Below are 8,921 nucleotides of genomic sequence, written 5' to 3'. Positions count from 1 at the left end.
TGCTTACATATTTTATTTTACTCGAATGAGCAGCTTTAACAGCATGTCACACCATATTCACATAATTAGAATACAAAGCAGTGATGTTCACACATCAAATGGACTAGGAGGACTAAATATTTAATCTTCCTGTTCAATGCTTCAAAATAAGGGCATGGATTGTAGGACTAAACCAAAAAAAAGGTAAATTTTAATTTAATGATTATTTTATAAACAAAAGTTAAAGAAAAATTAAAAAAGCAGGAAAAAAGACAAGAAAAACTAAAAATTATAATATGGAATTCATAAAATAAAATCTCACAATATAAATTAATATTTTAGAAACATTAGAATATTTTACCTGTAAAATCTGTAAAAGAAATTCATATTTCCTAAAAGTAAAAGCTCAACCAATAATGAATCATTGTTAGCTTAAAGGTGAGTAAAAATGGAAAGAAGGGGTAGATGAAAATTTAATCCAGCCTTCAGAGGAAATTGCGTTCTGCAGATTTAGAGCGAAAAGCGCTAATACTGTAAGACATCTGACAGTGTTTATTCCAAAATAGAGAGCTGCACCTGTATAGTGAGCTTGTTGCACAGGATTTTATGGTTTAAAATATTTAAAAATATTTGACCTCTGCACACCTCTCCCAGGGGTGGTGCAGTGATAGTGGTCCTCCCTGCGTGGAGTTTGCATTATCTCCCTGTGTCTGCGTGGGTTTCCTCCGGGTACTCCGGTTTCCTGCCACAGTCCAAATACATGCAGGTTAGGTGCATTGGCGATTCTAAATTGTCCCTAGTGTGTGCTTGGTGTGTGGGTGTTTGTGTCCTACTGTGGGCTGGCACCCTGCCCAGGGTTTGTTTCCTGCCTTGCGCCCTTTGTTGGCTGGGATTGGCTCCAGCAGACCCCCATGACCCTGTAGTTAGGATATAGCGGGTTGGATAATGGATGGATGGATGAATGGATGGACACCTCTCCCAATGACAGATACAGAAATAAGTGCAGACAACTTGTACAGTAAAAAGTTGACAAATCACAAAAGGAATTCTACTTAGTCACGACTTTGTAAAAAAAAAAAAGTAAATAAACTATCAACCAACAATCATTAGGAAAAAGGCTGATCAGCTTTCGGCACAATATTTTAACTGAGAATAATGAGACATGTTTAGAATTTAAACTTATACACTGGCCTACCTTTTTTATTTAAATAGTTTCTCTTCCTACTAAAGCAATATTTATCATTTCCACACAAATTAATTACAAAATAGTGTGAATATTTCAGCATCATCTTGGAAAATGTAGTTATTTTCTATGCACAAGTAACAACAAATAGCCGGCTTTGCAGTACATACACAGACATTGGCATGTCAAGCCCCAAAAGCATATTTTACAAACTGTCATCCCTACTTAATAGATTTAAAATTGACTGATGAACCCGTCTTCAGAGATAAATCATAAGTAGTGTGCAAACAACAGGAACATTCAGGCGGTAATAATTACCTAATAATGGGCTGCTATTTTAACTACCATGGCTTTCTGCCCCGCTTGCCTAAATTAGTATGAATTTCAAAATCACCTACACAGGAGCATGACATACCACTTGTCAGCTGAAGCATACAATGAAAAGCCATGTGAGGGAGCAACATAACATGTGTTTTCCACTGAAATACACAAGCCTTAACAACCAGTTCAGCCATTAATAAACTTACACTTAATTTGGATTTAACATATAAATAAAAAAAGTATTTCTAAAAATATAAAAATGTATTCTATATTTAGGGTAAGGTTTAAGATGAGTACAATGTAAAAAATAATATGAAATAATGTGCGTTTTCATTTAATTTTAAAACTAATGACAATATCCTAGTGCACTCTGCATAACAATCTTTATAGTTTAAGAACAACGTTGTAAACTATAACAGGCAGAAAACTGTGTCAAACCAACAAACTTCTTAGCATCATCTTGGAGCAATGGATTAAACCAAAAAAAAAAAAAAAAAAACGACACTATTTGATACAAGCTTAGCTACAGAATCGCCTGCAAATATGAACCAACATGCACAAATTTAATCAATTTCACAAACCCTTGGAAAACTGAATAAATATTAGAGAGCCTTTGATGACATAAATTCAACTTAGAAAACATGTTAAAAAGGGATGTTTTGAAACATCATACTTCAACAGATTTCAGAAATTGAATTACACATATAGAATTAAATCATTAACACTTGGGGAGGCAAAGATAGTGGGGGGGGGGGTAAGTTATTTATTATCTATCCTTTTTACCCCCACAACTGTAAGTGCCAACATAACAATAAGCCATAATACCTGGCAATACAGTAATCCCTCCTCGATCACGGGGGTTGCGTTCCAGAAGCCCCCGCGAAAGGTGAAAATCCGCGAAGTAGAAACCATATGTTTATATGGTTATTTTTATATTGTCATGCTTGGGTCACAGATTTGCGCAGAAACACAGGAGGTTGTAGAGAGACAGGAACGTTATTCAAACACTGCAAACAAACATTTGTCTCTTTTTCAAAAGTTTAAACTGTGCTCCATAACAAGACAGAGATGACAGTTTCATCTCACAATTAAAAGAATGCAAACATATCTTCCTCTTCAAAGGAGTGCGCGTCAGGAGCACAGAATGTCAGAGAGAGAGAGAAAAAAGCAACCAATCAGAAATCAATAGGGCTGTTTGGCTTTTAAGTATGCGAAGCACCGCGGACAACGCAGCTGCTAGGAAGGGAGCAATGTAAAGTTAGTCTTTCAGCATTTTTTTTAGAGGAGCGTCCGTGTCGTCTAGTGGTGCGAACAGCCCATCTGCTCACACCCCCTCTGTCAGGAGCAGAGAATGTCAGAGAGAGTGAGAGAGACAGAGAAAAACAAACAATTAAAAATCAATACGTGCCGTTCGAGCTTTTAAGTATGCGAAGCACCGTGGGGGAAGCATATCGCTTGACAAAGCAGCCACATTTAAGCCCAGCAAGGAAGAGAGCAATGTGAAGGTATCTTTCAGTGTTTTTTGAGGAGCGGCTGTATCTTCTAGGGGTGCGAATAGCCCCCGTGCTCACAATATATTTGAGGAGTTTTATTTAATAGGTAATACGCGCTCTGGTTGGGTAGCTTCTCAGCCATCTGCCAATAGCGTCCCTTGTATGAAATCAACTGGGCAAACCAACTGAGGAAGCATGTACCAGAAATTAAAAGACCCATTGTCCGCAGAAATCCGCGAACCAGCAAAAATTCTGATATATATTTAAATATGCTTACATATAAAATCCACGATAGAGTGAAGCCGCGAAAGTCGAAGCACGATATAGCGAGGGATTACTGTAATATGAAATCAAGGTTAAAGCTAGTTTATGAAACAACACTTACTTAATATTACAAAATTTCCTCAAAAGTTCAGAAGCTGTGAATGTTGTAAGTTGGAATGTCAAACGTCTCGATCATGATCTAAAGAGAAAAAAAGTATTCTCCCTCCTAATAGGCCTAAATACTAACATAGTATTTTTTACAGGAGACTTGCTGAACAAGTAAGGACCAGATTCGATTGTAAAGACATTGAATTAACCAAATTTTCACCCCAGCTACACAAACAAAACTAGAGGTATCTTATCTTACTAAACCACAGTTAATTTATGCACGGCGGACGCACTGAGGTGCATGCACTGCGGCCTTGGCGCCCGCCCCAGAGTCCAGAGTCAAACGCAGCGGCTTCCCAGAGTCAGTAGGTGGCGCCCAAATAACACAACGTGCTGTGCTGTAGCGCCCGCCCCAGAGTCAAACGCAGCGGCTTCCCAAAACGCGGCGGCTTCCCAGAGTCAGTAGGTGGCGCCCAGACAACACAACCTGTGAGCGCCCAAACAACACAACCTGTACTGTCATGCATACAAACAATGAACGAAGGCACCCACACAAAGAAACCGCTTTAGTTCAAATAGGGTTATTGAATTAAATGGAAACTTTACCATGCCTACGACCTGTGAACTACACCTGAGGTAAAGCGTGCACGCCAGATTGTACAGCCGCCCGGACGCAACCGCCCAAACCACCGCATATACCCTCCATGATATTTCATCACGCAGCAGCTTCCCACCAAGGTGCATATTGCACAGTGGCGCACGCCCCAGAGTCAAACGCAGCGGCTTCCCAGAGTCAGTAGGTGGCACCCAAACAACACAACCTATTCACTACACTTGCTCTAATCCACTGTGCCAGTAATATAGATCACATAACGGTCACAGACTCAAACCCAGCGGCTTCCCCGACTCAGTGGCTGGCACACGAACACCACAACCTGTAAACTACACTTGCTGTGCTCCACTCTGCCAGCAGTCGATGTCAGCAAAGGCAACAGAATCACGTCTCCGCAAAACGAAACCGTTTTAGTACAGATATGCTTATTGAATTAAATGACATTTCCCCAGACGCGCCCACCCTCCATGATATGTCATCCATCCAAATATCTGGCAGAACAGAAACTGATTGTCATTCTTGGATTTCCGATTTGCGGGCTTACTTGTAATACATAAAACAATCTCTTTTTTGGTATCACACATAGTATCTAATCCTAAAGGGCGCAATGTCATGTTGATGGGTAATTTATTCAAATCTAAAGTAATTTTGATAAATATTTATACACCTAATATGGATGATATAGATTTTATCCAAAATTTGATGTATTTGCATCAATTCCCAATATGAGCACTCGTAAAATTATAATGGCTGGAGACTTTAATTGGGTTTTAAATCCAGACCTCGGTAGATCATCAACTACAGTGGCCACAATATTTACTACCGCAAAGACAATCACACAGTTTACAATGGACCATAATTTATCAGGCCCAGAAAGATTCTTAAATCCAAATTCAAGACAATATTTCTATTTCAAAAACTAACCATAAACCACCAAGAAAACTAACCTTGCATGAGTCGAGTTCTGGCATGAAGTGAGGAGGAACTGGGTGGAGAGGAGGTTACAGTGCTTAGAAGCCATGGTTAACTGCAAAAGCACACGAAATACTGTAGAGCACAAAGAGTTCACAGGTAAAGCACGCACGTCTGACTGAGAACAATGAACAGGGAGAGGCTGAACACGTGCTTAAATACAGTAATCGGCGCATACGAACCGGAAGGGAAATGAAAGAGCACAAAGAGTTCACAGCGAAAGCATGCACGCACGGGCAAGCACGCACGTCTGACCGAGAACAATGGAACACGTGCGGAAATCATCGGCACGCACAAACCGAAAGGGAAACTGGCTTGTTCGTATACCGAGGCAAAAGTTTGGCGAACTTTTTGGTCGTAAACCGATTTGTACGTGTACCGAGACGTTTGTGAAATGAGGTTCCACTGTATCTTGCTTAACTGGAGGAATCCCAACCCACTTTTTATAAGTCAGTGGGTAACTGGTGTCCTGTTATTATTTGTAACTGGAAACAATCTAATTCTTTATTAGAGGATCTGTTCAAAACATTTTTAAAATATGTCAAGATGTAATTAACACAATTTTAGGATAAGCAGTTATATCAGGGGAAAAGGACATTTTCTCTCGTTTTTTTTCTAACTATACTTGCAAAATGCTGTCAGCTCTCCTCTCTTTCTCTTGTGTGAGGGTTGAATTCTGTTTTGTTGCTTTCAATTTTTAATTTTCTGATATATATTTTTTCCTTTTCATTTGTGTTTTCCTAGTTTATGAAGTAATTTGTTGTCAACTCTCTTTCTCTGGAAATGAGGACATTTGGGTCGAAAAATGAGGACTTTCGAGGATGCCTTTTCCTATGATGCCATAATATGCCTTCATACTGTTTTATGGTTTTTTAAAATGATATAAACCTTTAGTAACAGTTTATCATTATAATTATGATATGATGGCCACAATCACCGTCACTGGCAAACTAATAAACCATTAAATATTTTAAATATGTGAAGCCTCTTAAATTAACAGACTTCATTCCTTCCATTTTTATTTGGATAGCTTAACTGTTGTAAACCTGTCAAAAATGATACACATAGTAAATTCACTTCTAGTAAAATAAAAATAATTTTACTCTTTTCAATTTAGTTTATTTGCATTTATCTACATTCCACTGAAGCCATTTTTCTCAGTAAATCTGATATAATCTGATAAATCTGATAAAACAAGGATATCTGTTGTTCAAGTAGTCTGTGAACTTGCACTTTCTTTTCGCCATAGGCCTAATGGGTATTCCTGAATTTATATAAATGAAAGGATTATGAAAATATTATTAAATTATTTGAAGAAGAGACTTATTACTTGATCAACTGATAACTAAAAAAGATATTGCATTTATATGACAGAATAAATGTGTGCTTTTTTTAAAATTAACTGAAAATGTAATAGTTGACTCATTCATTTACAATTATAAATCCATTTTGGAACAACTGGTAATAATAACAATGTTTTCCATCAAAATATTACAAAGCAGTACTTACTCACACTTAAATAAAATGGACTGTACTTGAAGGTATGAAATTTCTTGTTTAACCACGCTGCTGAATGAAGAATTGAAAAGAAGATCTCACATACAAAACGTGAAATTGTAATTTCGATTTTGAATGAAATTCACTTAGTTACATAAACTAGGATTACAAATAATTAAGGAAAGGAACAACATTTATAATGAACTTTCTACTCACCAAGAAGATAATGCTGAATTCAAAAGATGAAGTGAAAAAGCCAAGTTGGACAGACAAAAGCTAAGAACTCGAAAGGTTGTTTCTATTCACGTCAATATCTGTGTTGTTTACTACCAGAACGGAAGTGAAGACTCTGGGAAAAAAGTGTGCATACTACTTCTGCTAATGCTGACTGGTGTACAGCTTACAAATTTTACCAATGATAAGGATAAGGAGATTTTCAAATTTTAGGAGGCAAAATTATGGATATTTTCAAAATCTTATAAATTCACCCCGGACAGTCCATGGCATGTAAAAAAATGAGGACATGTCCGGGAAAATGAGGAAGGTTGGCAGTCCTAATTGTGTGTCACATTAATTTCTTCAAATTAAAAAAAAAACAACAACATTAACACAAAATAATAATTTTTTTAATAAAAAATAACATTTTGGAAGGACCATGTCAGAATTACAGGTGAGATTTTGTAGGTGTAGAAATTTTAAAAAGGAATGAATATCTATTATAGGATATTACTACCTTAGCCCTCTATGGACCTCTGTCAGAGGGTGAAAAATGACAAATTTCAATTACAATTTTGAATATTTAGACTTTTTAAACATTTAAACTGCAGCACACATTTTAATATTTGAAGTATTTGATTCAACTATTTTTGTTTATAATGGACTTCTATCTCATGACATAAATCATTATATTTCTTATGAACATATTGAATTAGGGTAGCTTATGCTGATTCAGACTTTTTGCACTTTATTATGTAACTTTTATTTTAGTAAAATTAATGTTGAACTCATACCCCTACATATAATATGTCTATATACTACACACAATAACAAACACTTCTAATACTCACAATAAGAAAAACAATTTTTTTTAGCTGTGAAGATGGATTTCATCTCAGCAGCCTCCATAGTAAGACTAGAATTAACCACAATTCTCACTGACATATATTCTTTGCATATAAAGTGTGTTTTTTCACTTTTACATATATTTTGCCCAGCAACATGGTGGCACACTGGTTAGCACTTCCGTATCATGGCACCAGGGTACTGGGTTTGAATCCCTGTCACTGTCAGTGTGGTATCTGCATTGTCTCACCATTTCTGTAATATGATGTAGCCAATTTAATATACTGAACAAAATAAACACAGGATATTTATTAAACAAATATACTGATCTTAGCGGCAATTACATATTTGAAAAACACCTTCTTAATAAGAGATGTCAGAGATGAATGACCAGATTCATTAATGCTAAAAGAAAGGCCACAAATACTCAAAAAAATGCATAATAATGCTGTAAAACAGTGGTATATAAATGAGTACCTCCGACACGTAACACTTTAGACCTTGAAGCCAATGGTCTAGAGCAGCAGAATACCACACTTGGGTTCCACTCCGGACAGCTAAGATAGGAAAAATGAATCTACATGTGGGAAACTGGACAACTGAAGACTGAAAAAATGTCACATGATCTGATGAATCTTGGTTCCTGCATGTGGGGATGTTTTCTTGGCACACACTTGGCTTCTTAATACCAAATTAACATTGTCTGAATCTCACACTGCTGCTCACCATAGGCATAATCTACCCTTTTTCAAAAGGATAGCTCTAATAAGTTACTGCATCTTATCAAAAAGAACATTTTCTCAAGCTGGCTCCTCAAATACAGCAGTGTGTTCAGCTTATTCCAATGATCTACACAGTCTGCAGATCTAAACCCTGTGTAACACATTTGGAATGTGAAACAGGAGATTTGCAATATGAATGTATGGTAGAAAAACCTTCAAAAATTGTACTATGTAAACAAGTCAGTGTCGAGCGATGTCCCTAAGGAATATTTCCAGCACCTTGATGAATCCATGTTTTGAAGAAGTCAGAATGTCCTGGAGGCACAAAAGTATCCTACCCAGTAGTACCACTATCTAATATAATGTTCTGAGAGTATGTGTATATTATGCAAGTATTTACTTTCAGGTGTTTGATGGCTAAATCAAATACATCTGGCAAAAAAAGTTCATATATCATTGAAACATTTGGTACATATTTCAATGTATTTTACCAAATATAGATATTCTGATATAAAGGTTCTAGTATTTATTTTGCCGCAATTTTAAAGAAGAATGCAATAATTGTGTTTAAGGAAATGGAAGTTGCAGGAAATGGCCAAAATAGGTTGAATGAAGAAGGATAAATGTATTCTGAATAACAGAATTTAAATTCATCGGGTTCAACATATGCCACTTTCTGTAAAAAGGGAAAAAGATCTGGAGTGAAC

The 8,921-nt window shown here is 36.7% G+C and overlaps 1 protein-coding gene across 2 annotated transcripts in view; it reads right to left on the bottom strand.

The window, feature by feature from the left end:
- Window positions 1-8,921, bottom strand: part of bcl2l13 (BCL2 like 13) — an 87,153-nt gene that overhangs the window by 17,850 nt on the left and 60,382 nt on the right. The gene's annotated exons all lie outside the window — the stretch shown is intronic.

This window comes from Erpetoichthys calabaricus, chromosome 1 (assembly GCF_900747795.2).
Source record: "Erpetoichthys calabaricus chromosome 1, fErpCal1.3, whole genome shotgun sequence".
Taxonomy (NCBI): domain Eukaryota; kingdom Metazoa; phylum Chordata; class Cladistia; order Polypteriformes; family Polypteridae; genus Erpetoichthys; species Erpetoichthys calabaricus.
This window is presented reverse-complemented; position numbering and strand designations above follow the sequence as displayed.